Raw genomic sequence first — 22,531 nt, forward strand, 5'->3', positions numbered from 1 at the left:
TCAGACGAGCGCACCTGCTTATTTACAGTGTCTCGTTTTACCGAGCCTCGGTCCACCGGGCACAATTAGGTCAGGCAGCGATCTCGCATTACACCGGCGTCTACCAAACCCAATATGAAAACTCCTTACTCTCGCTTGTCATCTCTCGAATATTGCCTTGCATAAGCAGTATTCAGGGGAGGACGAAATCTGTCGCGTCGGCACTTTCCATTACGCCGGACCGGTAGTAATCAGACCGACGCACACCGGTGAATAACCCCAGCTCCACAGATGCCCCCTGTGCCCACATGCGCTCCGTGGGGAACGGATATCGAACACCATCTCTTCCATCGCAGACAAAAGGCCCTTTACTGGGACTTACAGAGGCTCTTGTTTTGCAAGAACTTCCCCAAGTCTTAGTTTCTCCCTTGTCTTCCTTCAACCTTTTGTCTCACTCACTTTTTTTTCTCTGACCCTTACTTTCTTTCCCTCTCTCTTTCTCCTTCTTTGTCTCTTTTATTCTAATTCTCCCCTGGCCTCTGGCTTTGCCAGTCTGCCCTGGCGATGCAAACCCGAACCCGGACAGAACTATCAAATCCGCCGCCCTCTCAGACGGCCCTGGCTTTTCACTGAGGCCTTTTGTGTAAGGGAGGATCGGAAGGGGAGCAGGACAGAAAAGACAAACAAGACAAAACAAAAGAAAGAAAAGAATGTCAAGGGAGGAAAAAAGGAGAGCTGAAAAGAGAGAAGCCAGTACACGAGACCATGGTCTTATTTAGCAGGTGGGCTATCTAATCCCGGCAAATTTGACGGAGTGTGTTCGGGGAGGGATCGGATGATGTTCGACCCCCTCCCTTACACACTCCCAAGCCCTTCTTACCAGGCAGCCTGGGTGGCGTCAGTTGTCTGTTCTGTAGGATTAGTGGTGCTTGGGGGGGGGGGGGGGTCGGGGTGGGTACGACCCACCATAAGGGTAGGCACATCCCTGGCCGGATGGAGGAGGGAAAGGGCTGGATGGAGCGGCAGTGGTGGGACACGTTCTCAGTGACCTCCAGCTAAGACAAATCACACACAGGGGAGGGCAGCAGGGTGGTAAGGCTAGGCACTGGAACACTGGCCTCCACTGCCAGAATAGAGAGTTGTTATCTGATCACAACACCCAAGGAGAGGTGACTCTGGTTCTGCTACTACTAATCAGCTCCAACTCCAAATCTAAGTGCTGCTACAACTGGGAAGCAACTGTGGAGTAGCATTAAATACCGTGGTAGAGATACTCATCAACTCAAGATTCACGTGGTGTTTGTTTGTTTTAGAGGAATAGTTTGTAATTTTGTTTTTACGCTCCTAAATCATCTCTCATGTCCCAAAGCTGGTGAGTTGTTAAACCCTTCACAGACTACATTATATAATCTGGTTCATTTCAATATTAATAAAGTGGATTACATCCTTGCAAACCTAAATGGATTACAATGGTAATCTTCGCTATCGCATTATTACAGAGGAATGAAATTCGAGGCGTTGCCTCATTCACACACACATAATCTTGATCCTTTGCTTTTTTTTCTTTCTTTCTTTTTTTTTGAGAGAGAGGGATGAATCAGGCTGTGCCTGGCCTCGGCCACTTCAAACAGCTACAGAAGATCATTTGGAGAGTAATGATATTCTGATTGATGAGATATTAAACACTGTTTTGTTTTCATGTCTTAAGTTGCCCCTCTAAGATGGCTTTCACCCGGCAATGCTGTCGCACCACACAGCTTAAGCGGCCACTCAGGATCTCCTGGCCTTCATAGACCGCTGTCTTACCACTGTGGGTGAAACCCCCCCCCGCATCCACAAGACACCAGAGCTCGGCCACAAATCATGTCCGCCTAGTGGCCACCGGTTGTAATAACAGCGGTTCGACGCGCAGCACTCGACAGCTTCACACAGAAGTGACACAAGAGTGGAACGTGGCACTTCTGAATGAATTTAACTCCAAAAAATGCCAGCTGTCTCTTTCATAACCTCTGAATCATGGGAGAAGGCACGCGATGGCCCCAAAATAGCTGCACTCCTTTGCCCTCTCTCTCCCTCGTTCTCTCGTTCATCAAAGCGTTTTGCTTTTGGCACAGTACAGGCGTCAGCCCACATCCTCCTCTAATGTACAATTCCTTAAGGAAGACATCTTTTTTTTCTCTCTCTCTCTCTCCCCAACGAAGAGGAAGATTGGGTAAATGTGTCCAAATCTCTGATCACTTCAACCACCCACTGCGTTATTTAAAGGCACGTTAATGGGATTCTGACAAAACAACTCATGGTTGTGTACTCATTGAATGTGAAGGGCCTATTTGTGCAGATAAATACTTATTTCAAAGCTTCTCAAATGGGTTCACACAAATGTCAGTGCAGCGTGCTAAGAGTGTGTGTGTGTGAGAGAGAGCACACCAGAAGTGTGTTATTCTAAGTGTGAGTGTGAGCTTCCCCTCCAATAACATTGGGTATTGTGTTACCACTCCACGCTCCTCTGTGTGTCTGCGGTTAAATTGCATATCTCTACAAGGCGCTGACACAGCGTTCCGATATTGTGTTTGATCCCTGCGAAAAGCCCTTGGTAAACAGAAGGTGCGAGGGAGTGAGAGAGAGAAAGAGAGAGAGAAAGAGGCCATTCCGGTGTGAAAACCATAGGAGTCTTATTCAGTTTCCTCATGCTGGGAGGGTTCTGCCTGGACACCATGGAAACCACTGGCTCCAACTGCCCTCCAGTTCGGGATACAATCTCCATCCTCTGGACATTGTCACGTTTTCATTGAACCAGGGTTCGACATAATACAAAAATGAGATTAGTTCTGATTGTGAAGCTATACTGTGTCATTCCATATGCTGTGAAGGCTTTAGCAAACGATTGAATCTTTCTTTATTTCACGGCGCATTGATTAATTTCAATGAAATCAATCGTTGGGAAAATGAAATTCTTTGTACAGTGCCGTTTTCCCCATCCTCTTCCTATCTCACTCATCCAGAACAGTGCCACTGCAGTGCTATAACTTTCCTCGGGTGACAATAGCACTTGCACATTGGAGCATTCTCACGCGCCAGCCAGGCATGGCCATTGATTTTGGATAATCTCTGCAAGCGCCCATCTCGAGAGAATGCCTAATTTTCCTCAGGCAAGGAGTAGAAAGACTTCACTTAAGCCTGTCGTGAGCTAAAAGGCCGAGACAAGAGACACGTGAGTGAGAGAGAGGATCGACGGGGCGTGCTGTTGTTGTTGAGGACTGCAGACCTCCCCAGTGGTCAAAGTCACAAGGATGCAGCTAAAAGCTAAAGTAAAAGTCCATAAGACTGCAACAACAAAAGCTAGATCAAACAGACAGAAACTGGAAACAAGGTGCCCTTGAGAGCGAGAGATTAGAGAAGACAAATAACGCTTTATAGCAGCCGAAGAGGCTTTTTTTTTTTCTAGATATAAAATATCACGTAAACCAGGAGCGGGGTGGGCAGCTGTAGTCCACGTAGTGTTGAGATGAGGCTAGCCATGTCCACACAGGGACTTGCCACATAGGCCGGGGTACAATGCTCAGTGAGGGCGTCTCCACAGAGTGCAATGTGGCCTGAGAGACCAGCCAGACACAAAACACCCCATTGTGTTTGGGTGCACACCACGGAGCGACTTAAGTGCCGTACTCCCAGATTGCCATAGTCGCCCCCAAGGGAGGATCCCGCTAAAGTGGTGACTCTTTAGAAGTGTGTGTGTGCGTGTGTGTGTGTGGGGGGGGGGGGGGGGTAGGGGGAGGTATTGATCGATGACATTTAAAACACAAGCCAACAACACCAAACGCACACAGCACCTGAGCCTGCCAGGGCCAGAAACCCGATCTTACGCATTCCCTCCGTGGGTCGTGTGTCAACACATCCAGCCGACGTTTTAAGACCGACCCGAGCAGGGGTGGGGTGGGGGGGGGGAGAGGAGGTGGAGGAAGAGGGCCCTCGAGTCATTGGCACGAGGCATCAGTATTCCTGACGTGGATGTGCTCTAGCAAGGTGCCGTATAATTACAGAGCACGGAAACGAGCTTCGCTTTTGTTTTCACTCCCTGACGACACAGGCATTACTGCGTAAGCGAGTGTGATGGGGGAGGACAGGGAAGTCTCTTAATGTCAATCAATGTTGGAATAAATGCTGTATTCCCAGCCCGCGACTGGAACATCAATATTTAGCTTAAGGCGAACTCCTTCGCAGCTGTGCACAGTAGCTTTGGATGATTTGACGCTAATCTACGGCATTAGGGAAGATACAACGCTGGAGTGATAGTACGTGCCAGCGCTCACATAAAACCAGTAAATGACTTGGGGCGGGAATTAAGGTCAATGTATAGCGGCAGATGACTGTTGCACAACATTGCTGTTGCGCCAATCGACCATCAAAAGCAAACATTACAATTCAGTGTTTTTTTTTTCTTTTTTGCTGCTAGCCAGTTGCCAGCATGGTATTTGTGTGCTTCCCAGCATTCATGAACAAAGTAAAATGACCTTGATTAGTTTGTAAACAACTGACACCCAGCGAGAGGCCACCGCTAATGGGCAGGCTCTCTGGCCATTGGCTGTTTTAATAGGCTGTGTGAAAAGCCCCTCGTTCTACCCTCCTCTTCTCCTGTGCCCCGTCCAGCTGGAACCCCACAGAGAGGAGAGGGTATAATCAGATTTTCAGGGGGGCTCCTTACCTCCCCCCGTTCTACCCCCCCCCCCCTACCCCCTATTCACTTTCCGTTTGTTTCATCCAAACAATTAGCCTATCCGCAGCGCAGCTGGATTTTAATTAAGGCCAGGGCTCAGCTCTGCGGTACTGAAGGGGGTAGAAATGTCAACCTGAACCAAATTACCACTGCCGCGCTTTCAAGGCTTTCAATAAGACTCCTCCTCAGGTCTGCGTACAGCGCCATTGGTGTTATCAGCAACCCGTTTACACGTTTCTCCACACTTTCAATCTCTCTCTCTGCCTCCCTCCTCTCTCTCTCGTCTTTGCTGAAGTGAGGCCTTTAAACTTTTAAACCCTTTCCCTATTAAAAGTTATGTGTGCTATTCCACCACTCCTCTGACAGTGGTGTGTGTGTGTGTGTGTGTGAGTGTGTGTGTGAGTGTGAGTGTGTGAGAAAAAGAGGGGGAAAGCCGTGGGGAGTGAGCGATGGACATTAGCAGCCTGAGCACAGTTTGCAACCCTTCCATCACACACTCTCTCTCATTCTCTCTCTCTCTCTCACTCTCTCTCACACACACACACACCACCACCCCGACTCCATCACCTCACTCCCCAGCCATCGGCGCTGCAACGCCAGCCGGCTGAAGCTGTCAGCCAGGCCACGCGCCACGCGCCACACACACCAACCCCCAGCCCCGGCACTGCCTGCCGGGGAGCCTCCGCGCCGCCAGTCACGGCACAGTCCATCACGGCCCTCTCTGCCAGCTCTCACTCTGCCGCACAGATGGTCAACCAATGCCAGCCGGGCACCAGAGGACGCATAAACCCAGAGGGAGGAGTAGTGGCAGGTAAATGTCCATTTACAGCCTCTTATCTAATGTGTTCATTGCCTATACTCAAAACACAACCCCGAGGTCCGGAAGCATTTTAACTCGATTATAGCAAAGCATATAGAAATTAGGTAGAGTCCATGGTCTTCCAGCAGATATATATTATATTATATACAGCCTCACAAATAGGTGACACTAATTCAAGTATATAAACAAGTATGCAACTCTTTCTAATGCTACCCAGAGACCATGCCAGAGGATCTGTGTGTTATTTTAGGCCAATGCTGAGTGATTGGTTGTTTGATTAGCACCCACTGTCAGGGTTGAGTGTAAACAGCCTACGTGAGTCTGCTGCCTGCTGTCCCCTCCTGTGGCGATGTGAGTGTGTTTAGGGCATGTGTATACTGGATGGGAAAGGGGACAGGCATCTGGAGGACCTATTCCACACACACACACACACACACACACACACACACACACACACACACACACACACACACACACACACACACACACACACACACACAGCCGCTGCCCACCCCTGGCTCCAGAGTGAGTGAGTGACAGGTCTCCCTCCCACAGCTCTCCCCACAGTGTTTGAGTTCCTGCTAGGCATGTGACCAGGCAGGGGGGCCAACAGTGACCTTTCACTTGCCATCCTTCCTCTTCTCCTTCTACCATCTCTCACTCCATCCCCTCTCTCCATCTCACTGAGGCCCGGTCTTACTTTGTCTCTCTCTTTTCGCTCTCTCTCTCTCTCTCTCTCTCTCTCTCTTTTGTCTTCATGGTCCCTCTCTGGCTCTTTCCTTTTCCATTCCTCTGTGTGTTGTTCTCTGATGCTCTCTTGTTCTCCCTCGCTCGCTCTCTCACAGTGGCCTGTGTATGTCGTGGTGGAGCCTCTGGGCTTGGCTGGTTTAATCTGAGCTTTCACAGTGACCTAACGGCCTCCTGTCGCTCATGCCAGTACCCAATCCCCCCCCCCCCACCACCACCACCACCACCACCACTCTGGCTCCATCTCTTCAGCTCCAGGGGATCATGTTCTACCTATCTCTCTCTCTCTCAGTCTCTCAGACACTCCGTCTTTCCCTCCCTCCACCACCATTCCTCTCTCTCTGCCACCGGCGGCGGCTGAACCTCCCACTGCTGTTAGATTGAGAGGCCTCACTCAGGGCATTCAATACCAGAGCGCAAAACACGGCTGCTGGTCAGATTGAAAGTCGGTGGGGACTTGATAACTTTTTTTTTCCTTTTCTCTCTCTCTCTCTCTCTCTCTCTCTATCTATCTATCTATCTCCCCTTCATTCTTTTTCATGTTCCCTTTTTTCTGTGTCTCCTTATTTGCAGAAAAAGCAATCTTGCTTCCTACTTGCAAAGGCCCTCTGTGGCTTGAGGCAGCCCTAGTAAACTTCAGCACCTGTTTGCTGGCGGTGACTTACCACAGCGCACCCCCTCCCCTCTGAGTCTTTACTCGGGCGCAATATGGGGACGTGTGTGTTCTACGGGTCATCGAGTGTTCAGTCAACACAAACACACTCTCACACACACACAAAAACGCACATATACTGACACCCAATTACTGTCTCCTCCACAAACAAACCCACATACACACTCCCTCTCTCACACCCACACACACCCAAAGAGCTCTCTCTCTCCTTCTTCACTGGAACCACATAATGGTCACTCCGTAGAAAGAGTGCAGAGAGTGGATGCTGTATGGAGTGCTGAAGTGCTAGCCCTCCCTCTGCCCTGTCTGAATGCCAGTAATTCCATAAGTCATTTTCTCCTTTTCCCACCACTATATATACTTACGCTACATTTTCTCCAGCACTATCCTCTCCTTCTTCTGTTTCTTTTCATCAGGCGGAGATGAGGTCAAAGCCTTTTCTTTCTATTCTTCTTTTTTCTCTTCCCCTCCCACACTTCCTCCCTCGCTCCCACCACTCCTCTCTCTTTCTCTCTCTCTCTCACCTTCTCCCTCACTCTCTTTCTCTCTCATTACAGTCACTGCAGGGTAGAGGCGACAGACGGAGTGCTGCTGGAATTCTCAAATGAATGTAATTTATCTGAGACAAATACCTGCAGAAGTGAGACAAACCTATTTTCCCTCATCTTGGTTTTTTTCTCTCTCTCTCCCTCCCTCCCTCCCTCCTCCTCCATGGAGAGAAACCAATTATTTCTGCTTTCTTGCCCCCCTCTCTCCTGGGGATAAGGTCTCACGCCATTGGTGGGTGGAAAGGGTACGTGGCGGTGCGGCTTGATTTGAGTATGTGGAGCGTTGCATTGCCACCTGTGTGCCTGCATGTGCGTGGTTGTGTTTGGAGGTGTTTGTGTACGTGTGTGAGACAGGGAGCTGTGTGTGTGTGTGTGTGTGTGTGTGTGTGTGTGTGTGTGTGTGTGTGTGTGGTGGGTGGGAAGCTGCGTCACATCAGAACAGCTCTCACGAGGACTGAATGAGAATCGTGGAACTTCGACCGTTAGGATGGCAGTAAAATATTAAAAAGAGAATCAAAAGAGGCTGTTTGAAACGTGAATGGGCTGCTTATTGTCCACCACTTCTTCAGAACAGAGATGTGCTCAGCTCTTTACAGCCTACCTGAATACCTCACTGGGAGCAAGGAGGACAGGAGCAGAGCAGAAGCACAGAAAGAGAAAAGCTGCTACAAAATCAAGTACAGGAGCGAGACCGAGGGAAGGGTGCACGAGAGTGAATGAAGAGAAAGAGTGACAGACAGACAGACAGACAGACAGACAGACAGACAGACAGATAGATAGATAGATCATTAAATAGAAACATAGATAGACAGAGTGTCAGAGAGCGTGTGAGTAAGCAGGAGAGAGAGAGAGCGAGAGAGAGAGAGAGAGAAAGAGAGAGAGAGAGAGAGGGGTAGGAGGCAGGAGAGAAAGGAGTGTCTGTTTGTCAGCTCCGACACCTGTGAGAGTTCCAGGGCACAGGCTGCTGGACATATGGTGGACGGAGATGCTCCTGGCTTTGATGTCCGAGCGGGAAAGAGCAGAGAGGAAGAGAGAGAGGAGGAGGAGGTATGGAGGGAGGAGAGAGAGAGGGGAGAGAGAGGGCACTCCCTACCACATAGAGAGATCAAACCTGGCACAGCAAATAGCCATGGAAGCTACTAACTCACAACCAGGTGCTTTTCAACCTGTGTCTGCATGTGTGTGTGTGTGTGTGTGTGTGTGTGTGTGTGAGAGAGAGAAAAAAGAGACAGAGGCAGTGAGGTTTATAAGTGTTTGTGAGTACAACCGAATATTTTGTGTTTCCTCTATAAGTGTACGTGTGTGAAGATGAACCATATTGAAGGGGGTGGGACTGAGTGATGGCAGCATCATGAAACGGAGGAGTATCAAATGACAAGATCCATCCATCCTTTGTCCTCCCCCCTTCTGTCCTCCTCTACCCTCCCTTTCTCTCTCTATCTATCTGTCTCTCTCTCTTTCTCTCTCTCTCTCCCTCCCTCTCTCTGTCTGTCTGTGGGGGTGGACAGAAGCTGTCATCCCTCAGCATCCGTCTGCCACGGAGATGCAACGCCACATTCCTTTCCCAGGGTTCCCGGCGGTTGGGCCAAAACACTGAGGCCTTGTTCCCTCAGGAGGAAGGGAGGGAGCATCTCTCATTAGACACCGACTTTCTACCAAGCCCACCTCACCTGAGGCCACCCAAACACACACCCACACACCCACACCTCTGGAGGCCTGCAACGAAGGAAACCGTCTCCACCAGTCACTTCCATAGCAGTAAGAGCCATGGAGTGAGGAACCCTCGATGCAACGCTGTGTGAAACTATCACAAGTAATTGAGAGTGAATGTCGGGGAATGTGAAACGAGGCCCAAGTTGTGTTATGTTCAGTCATCAGACTTTGTTGTTATTTGCTCCCTTGATGTTGTTTATTGTTAGCATTTTGTTCTCATTCCCTCCTTGCCTCAATCTCTTTCTGTCTCTTTTTCGCTCTGTCTTTCCCTCTCTCTTCACCATTGACTAAGTGCATACCTGCTGTCTGTGGGGGTTGATTAAGCCAAACAATGCCACTGATTGACTCCCGGCGCGTCCTCTCTATTTGCTGCCACAGCCACACCTGATCATTTTCGGCACCTTGACACCCGTCCAAATGACAGACGATCCGGCGTCTGGAACAACAGGGCTGATTCCCCCCCCGCCCCGGCTCTGAAACCCTCAATCATGCCCAGCCACGAGACATGAGGGTCCAGCCTCACCGCTCCACCACTCAGTGCCATTATAAAACCGCAGCACTGGGCCCTGGAGGAGGGAGGGAGGGACCACACTACTGCAGCCAACGGCCTTGGCAGGAGAAACTAAATGTGAGCGAGTGTGTGTGTGTATCTGTGTGTGTGTTTGTATGTGTGTGTGTGTGTGTGCGTGTGTCTGTGTGTGTGTGTCTGTGAGAGAGAGAGAGAGTATGTGTGTGTAAGAGAGAGAGAGAGAGAGAGAGAGAGAGAGTATGTGCTTGTGTGTGAGAAAGTGTATGTGTGTGTGTGTGTATGTGTGTGTGTGTGTGTGTGTGTGTGTGTGTGCATGTTTGAGTGACTGTGTGTGTTTACCAATATGAATGGCTATGAATGCCTGTTATTTTAAAGATGTGCTGTTCACTGGCTCTCCAATCAGTGTGACTGCATTCCAAAAAAACAGAATGGCAGACGCGGCATCAAGGCAACCGTGGGGAGACAAGCAAAGGCCCAGAGAACGCAGGAGAGTAACTAGAGCCCCAGTCCTGTGTGTGTCGCAGCATCCTTTGCCTTTTAACCCCAAAGAAAGGGGGGGGGGGGGGGAGAGGGATGAAAGAGGAGGAGGATGAAAGAAGAAGAGGGCCTGGCTTTTTGCAGGTGTGAATAATGCATGGGGAGCCTGCCCCAGACGAGACGAGACGAGAGATGAGAGACGAGAGAGAGACGAGAGAGAGAGACGAGAGAAGGGCTGCTCAGACCCCCGGCCCAATCACAGATCCACTTACCCAGGCAAATCCCCAAAGCCACACATGCAGTCTACACATACACAAATGCCAGCTCTCTCTCTCTCTCTTTCACTCACACACACACACACACACACACACACACACACACACACACACACACACACACACACACACACCACACAAACACGCACACACGCACAAACGCACACACACACACACAAATTCCAATACCGATAACCACAAATACGCACATTTGACACTTTTTGAATCATACCACATTTGTTATCATTAATCATGGCCAGTTCCCCCAACTGCATACGTCCCTAGATCAGGCTTCTTCTGGGTACTCTGCTGATGAGTGTGTGTGAGTGCATATGTGTGTGTGTGTGTGTGTGTGTGTGTGTGTGTGAGGAGCGAGCAACAGCCTCTCACAGGCCCTATGTGCTGTTGCCGACGTCGCTACTTGGTGACAACTCAGTGTGATGACTCCATCTCCAAACAGACCACCTCCCTCCCAGACGTGGGACCTGTGTTTGTGCCCATCGCCTCAGAATGAGCCTAGTGTGGCTCTGTCTGCCTACTGATAGGCATTGCCATTTTATGCTCTAACAGATTTGTGTGTCTGTGTGTGTATATATATATATATATATATATATATATCTGTGTTTGTGTGTGTGCGTGTGTGTGTGTGTGTGTGTGTGTGTGAGTAAACAACATTGCCTGCACTCCTGTTGCACTGCCCGAGGCACTTTCCTTCCTTTATTAAACAGAGCTGCAATTCATTCCGTTTACCTGCTCCCTACACACACACACACACACCCTTCCAACACGCGTGCACACAAACAACCTCGTCTGTAAGAAGAAGAAACAAAATGGAAAAGAAAACATGAAATGTTGGAGTGAAAAAGGGCACAGGGGATAGCAGGCTCCACGGCAGCCCGCAGGCTCTCATCTCCTCTGGAAAATGATGGAGGCCATAATAAGCTTAATAAGAATGGGGAAAAATATCAGAATGTCACGGACCCCCTTACACAAACACACACACACAGACACACACACACACACACACACACACACACACACACACACACACACACACACAGACACAAACACACACACGCACACAGGTTACTCCAGATCTCATTCATCATGGCACCACCTTAATTTGCTCTGCTGCATTGGAATCTCCTCCTGAAGCAGCACCTGTGCTTCTGCTAGAAGGCTGCCATTACTCTGTCTCTCTTGAGGGGCTTTGGGCACGTGCTCCCACCCCACATCTCACACTTAATGGTGCTCACTGGGACATGCCAATAGGCCCTGCATCACACTATTAACATCCCCACTCACACATCCCCCTACTGCCATGGAGACCCCACAGAACGGAAGCATAGCTGAACCAGAATGGAAACCCTACTGTCATGGAGACCCCACAGAACGGAAGAATAGCTGAACCAGAAGCCTGATTTTCCACTGTAAAGCAGGAAACTAGATCTGTATGCTGTGTGCCGTTACTATGCTTATATACAACCTTCTGTTTCGTGAATGTAAATGAAAAGATGCTCATGTAGAGATGAATCATTTCTGTTGTAAAGAAGGGAAGGTCCTGGCTGTAGTTGTGTGTGTGTGAGTGTGTGTGTGTGTTAGTGAGTGTGTGTGTGTGTGCGCTCGTGTGTGTGATCTGTATTCTGGCACTGGTTTGTTTGGATGGGAAGAGCTTCTCACCTGAAATGCAGCGAGCGACAGATTGATGCTTTCTTATTCAGCGTGATGCTTCACATCGCCACATCAGAACAATGCGACTGAGGATGCTAATTCTCTTCTGCAGCGTGGATTCCTCCATACATCCTTTGTTCTCTTTTCTTTTTCCCTCTCCCCTGTTCCATCTCATGCATTTGTCTCTTTTTTTCTCTTCCTGGTATCACTCTCTCTCTCTCGCTCTCTCTCTCCCTCCCTCTCTCTGTTTTTACACTCAGAATAGCTGAGGCAGGGCGAGCTTCAGCAGCCTGTAATATGGCCTGTTAACTCTGAAACAGAGAGTCACACTTTGCCGAGAGAGGTGTTGGCAGCTAACAGCAGTATCCTGTCAGTCTCCATCTTCACTTATCTAGGCCTGAGTGGAGCCTCCCTCTCTCGCTCGCTCTTAGACACACTCACTCAGATACTCACTCGCACGCACGCTCACACACCAATGCCGCTCCAAGCAATAGTCCAACACTCACACACACATAACACACACACACACCAACGCAACTCCAAGCAGTAGTCACACACACACACACACACACACACACACACACACACACACACACACACGCTGTGCCACACTAGCCAATAATAGGGCACCTCACAGACGTGAGGCTCATTTCCGAATGAATATGAAATCTGTACTGACACGCTATTCAGAGTCCAGAGGGAGCCCTTACTCTTTTTTAGATTAGAGAGCTAAATCACACACGCGCTCAGTGTTCAGGCCCAGTGTGAGAGCAGGAGTACAGTATAATTTACACAGCACAGCACACCTCCTATACTTGTTCTCTTCTCACCTGCCAGGCTGGAGGTGGCCATCGGAGCCCAGTGTTCTCCCATATATGTGTAAACTGTGACTGCAGTCCCACTGAGTAAAGGAAGTGTGGTGTGTGTGTATGTGTGTGTGTGTGTGTGTGTTTGTGTGGTGTCGTATAGCTTTGCTCTTGCCTATCGCTATTGTTCTTTTGAAGTTGTGGAAAGGAGTGTGGCAACGGAAAGCAAATGAGTGTGTGAAGTGTGAGGTGTTTGTGCATTCACTGACACTTTGCACATAGCATAATTTGTGTGTGTGTGTGTGTGTGTGTGTGTGTGTGTGTGTGTGTGTGTGTGCACGCATGTGTCACCCTGTCATGTGTGTGACATATCAAAGGCAGGTGGAGGTGCGGGCGGCCTTTGTGGCGGAGTGCAGTAAGCCTGAATGACAGACAATGCCAGGGAGCCGGCGTTCGGGGACGGCAACGAGGAGAACACCTGAGGTGCGCCAAGGAATCTCTGACAGACAGACGGCGGGGTTTTACGCCGGGAGGAAGGCAGTTTTTTTATTTTATTCCGCGGGGAGAACCGTTGAAGTTGCCGGAAAAAAAAGAGAGAATTCTTAAAGAGGATCTTGAGATTGGGCCCTGTCACAGGCCCGCTACAATCCTCTTAGGCGCGGCTCTAAATTTCAATTAGGGAGGGGATGCTTTTCGGTGGGATGCTCTCCCTTTCTCTCTCTCTCTCTCTCTCTCTCTCTCTCTCTCTCTCTCTCTCTCTCTATCCTTCTTTTCTTCCCTGGTGCATGTGGCAAGAAAATCCCTGTATCATCCATACACGAGCATGTAGTCTTTCAGGAATTGACTGTATGACTGCCACTTTGTGTGTATGATTAGTATCTCTCTGATATTTGATATTTACTCTCCATAAATCTCAATAAAAACATCTTTAGCGCTGACACTAAGCTTCCAATCCCTTTAGGAGATACAAGAATTTGTTCAATGAAGGTTTCAGGCAGCATCTCCGTGTTTTCTCACCTACCCACAATGTACTCTCTCTATCTCTCTCTCTCTCTCTCTTTCTCTCTTAGTCTATCACCCTCCCTTCTTCTTCTTTTTCTCTCTTACTCAATCTCCCCCATCCTCTCTCTATCTCTCACTCTTCCAGGTTAGATTGCCGTGAGGCAGTGGCTGTCTACCGACATTCCTGGAAGCTTTTCATCTTTGCTGTTGTTTGCCTTTAATAAAATAATAAGAGAGGGAGAAGAGAGAAGAGGAGAAAAAAAATAATCCTTTTCCTTCCAGTGCCACTTTGTTTTCAGCATTGATTTCAGAGATCTGCAGGTTAACCTCCCCTGCTCTATCATCTCTTAATTCTTCTTCTGCTCCTTTCCCACCTCTCTCTCTCATCCTTTTATTTTACTCTCTCACGCTCAAAGAATTGCAAAGGTCTGTTGTCTCCAAACACCGATTTCTCTCACCAGATTGCTCTTCTCCCTCCCTCAAGCCCTCTCTATCTCTCACAAGTCATTCTGATCATCTTAGAAATTGCACTGAACTCAAGGCACAGGAGAGTAGAACCTGCTCGCTCTCTCTCTCTCTCTCTCTCTCTCTCTCTCTCTCTCTCCCTCCCTCCCTCGCTCCCTCCCTCGCTCGCTCCCTCTCTCTTTCCCCTCCTTGTCCCTCTTCCCCTGCTTTCTCTCTACATCTCTGCACACAGACACTCTCATGCCTAAGACCTGTTGCCGGAAACTTTATTGTCAGACCAAATCTCTTCAGGCTCATTAATGTAATATTTCTCACCTGCCCCCACTTAACCACTTAGCCATGGATCGCAGCACTGTGGAGGACTACACTGGGCTTTTCAGCACGCAGGAGCTAATAAAGTTCTCACCGCGAACTGGCTTGAAGTTCTCTCAGAGCACTGCAGGGTGATTACTCAATTACGTGAAGATATGGCACCCTCTTCTTGATGGAGATTAGTACAGGAGGACTAAAAGGCGAGGCTGTTTGTGCTTCAGAAGACGAGCAAAGATGTTTACAAAGCAGGTGATGAGAAGGCAAAGATGAAGCCTGTGTGAAACAAGACAGGCTGATATGATGAAGAGAGTTTGCATGTGTGTGTGTCTGTGTGTGTGTGTGTGTGTACCTGTGTTGGCGTACATGCATGTGTATGCATGCCGGCATATCTGGGTGTGTGCTTGCACAGAGGGTTGTGTTTCTGTGAGACCGTGACAGTTAGTTTATATGTGTGAAGGTGTGCTTGTGTGTGTGTGTGTGTGTGTGTGTGTGTGTGTGTGTGTGTGTGTGTGTGTCAGTGCTGGTGTGCTGACAGCTTACAAACAGCAGTGGAGGATTAATTAGAGCGGCCCTGCAGCTGTTTACAGCCCCAGCCCGGCACTGCTTTGGGTCTCCTTACTCAGAGGCTGTCAGCATGCACAAAGACTCTCTGCATGTGTGTGTGTGTTCTGGCGAATGTGTGTTTTTCAGTGAAAGAGTGAGTATGTGTTTGAGGGAGTGTAGTTTGTGTGAATGTAAATGTTAATGTGTGTGTGTTTGTGTCTGAGTGTGTGTATATGTGTGTGTGTGTGTGTGTGTGTGTAGTATGGTGAAATATTAATACCCACCTGAGACTGCCTGTAGGCAGTGTTACTAATCAGAGGGCAGGTTCCCTCTGCTTACTCTCTCTGCCTCTCAATACTGACCCTGCCTGTGTGTGTGTGTGTGTGTGTGTGTGTGTGTGTGTGTGTGTGTGTGTGTGTGTGTGTGTGTGTGTGTGTGTGTGTGTGATTGAGAACGAGAGACAGCTGGTGAGAGGAAAAGCAAGAAAGAATGAATGTGTACAAGCAAGCTTGTCCCTGAATATGAATATAAATACAGGGATCAGCTTATTTATGACACACCTGAAACTCATGGAGCTGGGAGGCCCACGCTAAGGTATATATCTCCTGGATAGGGAGGCTGCAATGTATGTGTGTGTGTGTGTGTGTGGTGTGTGTGTGTGTGTGTGTGATTGTATGTGTGTTTGTGTGTGTAGTAACCTCCCGTCTCCCAGCTCTGTGGTACATTCCTGCTACAGCAGAGCCTGGAGGATGAACTGTGAAAACGCGCCTGCAGTTCACACCCAGTTCCCACCATGCCTCTGCAACAAGCCTGGACAGGAGCGTGCTTCACAGGCTTGGGGTGAATGTGTATGCGCGAGTGTGTCTGTGTGCACGCATCGCTGTGTGTATGAGTGTGTAACGCTGAGCTTGCACTTCAAATTTAAACCATTTTGGCAGGACTCTCTGGAACTTTGTCCCCAGGCATGATCACACACACACAGTCACACACACACAGTCACACACACACACACACACACACACACACACACATCTCACAAATCACTGGGAAGCTCCGGCCGCACTGGTCCTCTGTCTCCCTCACCTCCTCCGAGCGTGACCAACACAAATGGCTTGTGAATGGCCTTACTCCTGCTTGAATGGCGGAATAAAAAGGCATTAACCCCGGGAGCCCACGGCTAGATTCAGGCTCTTTTGTGGTTCTGACATGCTGTGATAGGTTTTGAAAATGTATTTCTATTTGTGTTTGTAAAATATATTTGTATTTGTGTTGTTTTTCTCTTAAATCTCTATCAAATAATCCCACTGTGAAATATTTTGAATTTCTGCTGGAATATGTCCAAAAACCTACACTGAACTATTGTGACGAACTGGTGATTCTCTCATGTCTGGGCTATGCTATACGTATAAAAGCCCTTGAAGTTGCCTGCTGAGCTGCAGAGGGGCTTCTGCTGCTGCCATTCCTCTCCAACTGAGCCAGCCACCGCTCAATCTAAAGCTAACGCTAAAACTATGGCTATCCCGCTAACATGCAGAGCCTCAAACACAAGCAGCAGAGTTCCGCAATCTCCCCCCCCATCACTTCCTGACCACTCTGTCTCTTAGACTTGACTGATACGCTGCACACCGCTCATGGTAGCTACTTTATCAATTACAGCATAATCAACCACCTGCTTCTCTGACACAGGGCCTTCACCCCGGTACCCCCTCCTCATTGCTCAGTGCGCATCCCTGTTGAAGCCTCTATATCTTGTAGCAGTTGGGGCTAGCATTAGTCTTCACATGTTGGCAGCAGACCAAGGCCAGGCTAATAAAACACAATCACCTCCCGCTAACATACGATAACAGTGATGTGTGGGGCATGCTGATGTATTGCCGGGGGCCATGTTGTCATCGATAAATAATAAAGAGTGTCATGGTATGAGGCGCGGTAACAGGCGGAGGAGCGTGGTGCGGTGTAGAGCAAAGGTTTCTGCTGACACAGGGTCAGACAGACCAGCCAATACAAGTGCGGCTGAGGAAAAGGATCCTGTGTGTTAAACGGTAAGGTGATATCTCTCCCCCTCTCTCCCTCTCTCTCTCTCTCTCCATCAGTCATTCTCCCTTACTTGTTACCTCTGTCTCTGTCACACACACACACACACACTTGCACATCTGCTAGACGGTGTGGGTCATGTGATCCCTTTCACCCGTGCCAAGAAGTTACCCAAGGTCAGCCTCGACTCGGCGGCATGTCACTACCCAGGATGCATCACTGTCAAGCAGAGCTGCATCCCTGCTCTGGCAGATGTGCGAGTCTCTTCAGGAGGCCATCTTTGCCAACTCGTCTGCCAGGGGCCTTTGGATAACAAGTGGATAAACTCAGTGAGGGCATGGATGAGTCCATTCACCTGGCCTCCATGTTGTTTTAAATGCTTCTGGAGAGGGGTGTGCTTGTGCAGGTTCGATCGCTGAGGGATCAAAGGAGCGGGACGTTGTCTGTGTGTCGGCGGTGGCGTCTCTTCATGGCTCACTGTTGTAAATATCCGTAACTGCTGCTCACGACACACACACCGGCCAACATGTGACAAATCTCACACGATGGGGGAAACTGATTTATGAATACCTCCCTTTTCCTTCAATAGTGCCAGAATGAGACAGGGATGCAGTCCTCTAGAGTTGAGCTTTTACATTCACAAATGGAGAGCATTAACTATTCCTCAGTTTGCATTTAATTGCAAAAAAGATCGGCGGGGGGCTGTGAACAACAAGAGCATAAATATATATATGCCACTGTCATTAACAGCATCACAAAACCAACAGCTTGCTTGCACAAGCACACTTCTTAGTGCAGCTAATTAGCCCTCTCCCATTCGATAGGGCCAACTGGATATGTTTACTCAGAGCAAATCAGTTAGCACTGCAATGCGTTCCGCTAAAAGCCTGCGGTGAAACACACAACAGATGCACGCCAGCACACAACACAAAAACACGGCACGTCCCAGAAGACAGCAAGCGCACAACACTAGCTAGCTTCCCCCTTCTCCGCGCATGGGAGCACTGTATACAACCGATAGCATTCAATATTTAACGCGGTACGACACAAGCATCCATGAAAAATTCATACTGGACCTCGAAATGCTTGTTGCTTTTAAAAACAGACATTCGACAAACAGCTAGCCTTTCCTGATATTATGGTTAAACGTGCATAGGCTAGTGGAAAGTGGCAGGGAGGGGAAAAAAAGTGTGCCCTGCGTTTGGAGTGATGGATCTGGGCAGGAGAGGTGGGAGGTGAGAGGGGAGAGAAAGTTCTGGATCGGTGGCTGGTGCTGAACGCCAGACAGACAGATGGCTGCTCTCTTTCCTGCTCTCTCTCTCGCAGGGGCACCGGCTCAGATGCGCCGCAATCTGTGAAGGCTCCAGGTTAGCTCTGCTGACCACGCAAGTTACCTCTGCTACACAGCTCCCACTCCCAGTTTCTCACCAATCGTCTGCCTCTCTCCTGCAGTAGCCCAGAATATTTCCTGTGCCTGGCTCAGTCATATAGAGACTGTGGTAACATTTAATGTTAAAGATCCCTGCACTAACATAATTTACATGCAGTTCATTTACATGTAGTTCATACGAAAAGAGTTTTAACTACTCAGCACAGCTACTGCATAGAAATATGTTAGTTAAGGGATTCTTTAGTATTGCTCTAGCTAACATAAACAAGCCACAAATGAACATTATTTCAAGTTTATCGACACTAACATTAATCCATTTTTCATGTCAACTTTACACACTCACCACTGAATACACTAAGGGAAGCTTAAAAGAAGACATCACTGAGCCAGTCTTCATACTGAGAGGAGGGGGAGTCTGGGAGAAGAGCCTGTCTTCACAGTGAGGCGCCACACAGCAGAGGGAGCTGCTCGGTCTGGCTGCATGGTTTTAGTGACTGCAGTGTGCCGTGCCGTGCCGTGCCACAGCATCCGAGCCTGACAGACATGCCAAGGTTCCTCACATCCTTAGTGCTGCCTGCGTTCTGCTTTTAAGCTCAGACACAGCGCGCCGGGGGCTCTGTGCCTTTGTTTATCTCCCTGATGCTACTGGCACCAGTGTCATTTAATGGGGTTTGTGTTTGAACCACCACACACACCCCCTCCCCTCACACAAACACATACACACACACACTCACACATATAATAACTCCCTCTCTCTCGTATTCAAATTCTTTCACTCTCTCTCTCTGTTTATCTCTCTGTCTCTCTCTCTCATACACACACACACACACAACATTCACACTTACACATGCCAACCTTACTCTCATGTTTCTGCTAAGTCAGCTCTGGCTCATCACAGCACTGAGAGCACACAAGCGCTTCTCCCATCCTCACTTCTTCAAGCAGCCCCCACCCACTCAGGAGGCCTCATCCAATCACGTCGCCCCTCTTTCCCTGTTAGTCATCCCACTGACCAATGGCTGGCCCCGTGCCCAGTGAGCCACATCAAGGGGGTCTGGCGGGCTTGCGGCAGCTCTTTACGAATGCAACACGCGAGGCAAGGCCAGGTTTGGGATTAGAGTGGAGAAGTCTTTAACATTTTAATGAGAGGCTTTATTCCGCGTCATCCAACTGTGTAACGGCAGCGCCGGCAAAAAGAGTGGCAGGGGAAATTAAAAATGCAGCGCCGCATTGTGCCAGAGACGAGATACATTCTGAATTAGAGGACCCAGGGGTGGGGCATTCGCCAGTTACCCCCCCCCCCTCACTTCCCAACCTGACTAGAAAAGAGCAATTTACGGCTGCCCCAGATATACCTTTCAAGTTATGCACATATGTGACACATGATAAAGCGCTGTGAGAGGGGGTCTTTGTGATTTCTCATTTCATATTTTGCCTGTGAATTAACTATCACAGTTATCTCATTTCTAGCCATGGTGCGTCGCCACGGTGTGTCTGCAAAAGGCCACATGAAAGAGAGGCTGATTGAGGCGAGAGCCGAGAGAGTAAACAAAGCTGGGGCTGAAGTGCAGTGCATGCTGGGAAAAAATCTAAGCGCTGCAGCTCTAAAAGAAACAGCGACCATCAACCCCCCCCCCAAAAAAAGCACTGTAACCATTCCGGACCAACCACTGGCTCGAGGGACATTGCAGGTGCTGGGGGTGAAGCATGTGAGTGAAATCAGGGGGACTGGGGTCCACTGCTGCACAAAGGGCCCCACAATGGGTGCTGACACATGCATGTCCAGTGTCTTTAATCCACCTGGAGGTGCTTGGGGGTTTGGGGTGGGGACCCACAATGCTTAGCAAGGCCAGAGCCAGAGGGGACAAAGACCCTGACCGGGGGATGACAGAGACAAGTTTGGACATCTGTTGTATGCTGTGCCTGCCAGGACCTCCAGCAGGGTAACCAGGACTCCAGCGGGCGCAAGTACAGACATCCTCAGGGCAGGCGCACCCTCTTTAAGAAAAGAGAGAAGAAGAAAAGGAGGGAATGTGGAGAAATAAAGCATTCAGCAACGAGGCTCTAGATTGGAGCCAGGAGAAGAGCCACTTGTCGGGGGGTGGGGGGGGACGCGGGGGGGGTTGCTGAGAGTGGTGGCTTGGCGGACAAAGGCCCTGGCGGGATTCCTCGGATTCCTTCGCCCCCTCTCCACGGCCTTTGAAGAAAAATGGAGTGCGTGGAGAATCTCATTCAAAAGGGGGAGCCGTTCAATAACCCTAACCGACGTCCTGCGTGCCCCGGAAAAAATCGGGGAGCGGATTCGAATGGAATAAAATAAAAAGAGGAGGCTTTCTTTTTGTCGGGGGAAGGGTGTGTGAAAGCGGCGGGTTGAAATGCGTATCTGAACGCAGCGCCCTTCGGGCCACAATGGGCCAGGGATGAAGAGGAGCCTTTGACAGGCGCAGAGTCAAAAGGCGTCACGGTCAACCATACCGTGGGACAGGCCCACAGAGAGGGTGGGCTGGGATGGGGTGAGCAGACTCGAGATGGCCTCTGACAGGGCCTCGAGCTCAACGGCTAACCGCTGACTTCATCAGGCCATTTAGCCGCCTAGCCCCAAGCTACAGGTTTGACCCCGGCCCTATTAGAGGTCAATGAGCAATGAACTTCAGAGGCACAAAGAAACAGATATGTGTGTGTCTGGCTGTCTGTGTGTGTGTGCGTGTGGGAGTGGGGACTGAGATTGTCTGACAGACATGTGCGAACACACACATAGTGACACACAGATAGATATGCACACACACAGACATACCAACAGACAAACACAGACACACACACGCCCACACACACACACAGACACACACACACGCGCGCACACACACACACACACACACACACACACACACACACACACACACACACACACACACACACACACAATAATCCCATTTCTTCAGCGTGGTTCGCGTACAGGAGTAAACCACAGGAGCCAATGCATCAGTATCGGACACAATCCGGAAGCCGGAGGGGGAAGCCAGGCAGCCGGCGTCATTTAGGGCAGAACCAAAACACGACAAGGCTGCTGCCCGGGCTTAGGCACACAGATGCGCCGGGGCGGTGGGCACTGGGCGAGGGGGGTGTGGGGCAGCAGGCAGTTAAATCAAAGGCAGCTAGCGGCACTTAATAAGAGCGGGCGGCGTGGCTGAGAGTCCCTTAGGAGCCTGGCAGCGGCACACAATCCCCATGCCAAGGTAATTGAAAATCACAAGACAGAGCTACCTTTTCCTCTCCACTGAAAAAAAGAAAGAACAGAGAGAGAGAGAGAGAGAGAGAGAGAGAGAGAGAGAGAGAGAGAGAGAGAGAGAACAAGAGAGATTGACAGAGAGTGAGAGAAAGAGAGAGAGAGTGTGTGTGGAAGAGCATCAGAGAGAGAGAGAGAGAGAGAGAGAGAGAGAGAGAGAGAGAGAGAGAGAGAGAGAGAGAGAGAGAGAGGTGGGGAGACTGGTGCAGTGGACAATATCTCAGCAAGACAGAGATGAATCCCAGCATTTACCATGGCCTGCAATCTGCACGCTCACAGTGGGGGGAATTTATTTGGGGGGAAAGACGAGAGAGAGGAGGCGAGAAGAGGAGGAGGAGAGGAGAGAAGAGGAGAGGAGATGAGGAGAGGAGACAAGGCACTCGGAGGCTGATGCATCCGCCGTTGCACTTGGAGCAGAATTAGGGGAGTACTGACCTCTCTGAGAGAGAGAGAGAGGGAGAGAGAGAAAGAGGGAGAGTGGAGAAGAAAAACAGTTTCCTCTGAAAGCGATTTTAACATCCCGGCAGCACTACATAACACCCTGACACTG

General features: G+C 49.5%; 1 protein-coding gene across 3 annotated transcripts in view; it reads right to left on the reverse strand.

The window, feature by feature from the left end:
• plxna4 (plexin A4) overlaps positions 1-22,531 on the reverse strand; it is a 240,052-nt gene that overhangs the window by 111,962 nt on the left and 105,559 nt on the right. The gene's annotated exons all lie outside the window — the stretch shown is intronic.

The sequence above is a fragment of the Clupea harengus genome, chromosome 16, assembly GCF_900700415.2.
Source record: "Clupea harengus chromosome 16, Ch_v2.0.2, whole genome shotgun sequence".
In the NCBI taxonomy this organism is placed as follows: Eukaryota; Metazoa; Chordata; class Actinopteri; order Clupeiformes; family Clupeidae; genus Clupea; species Clupea harengus.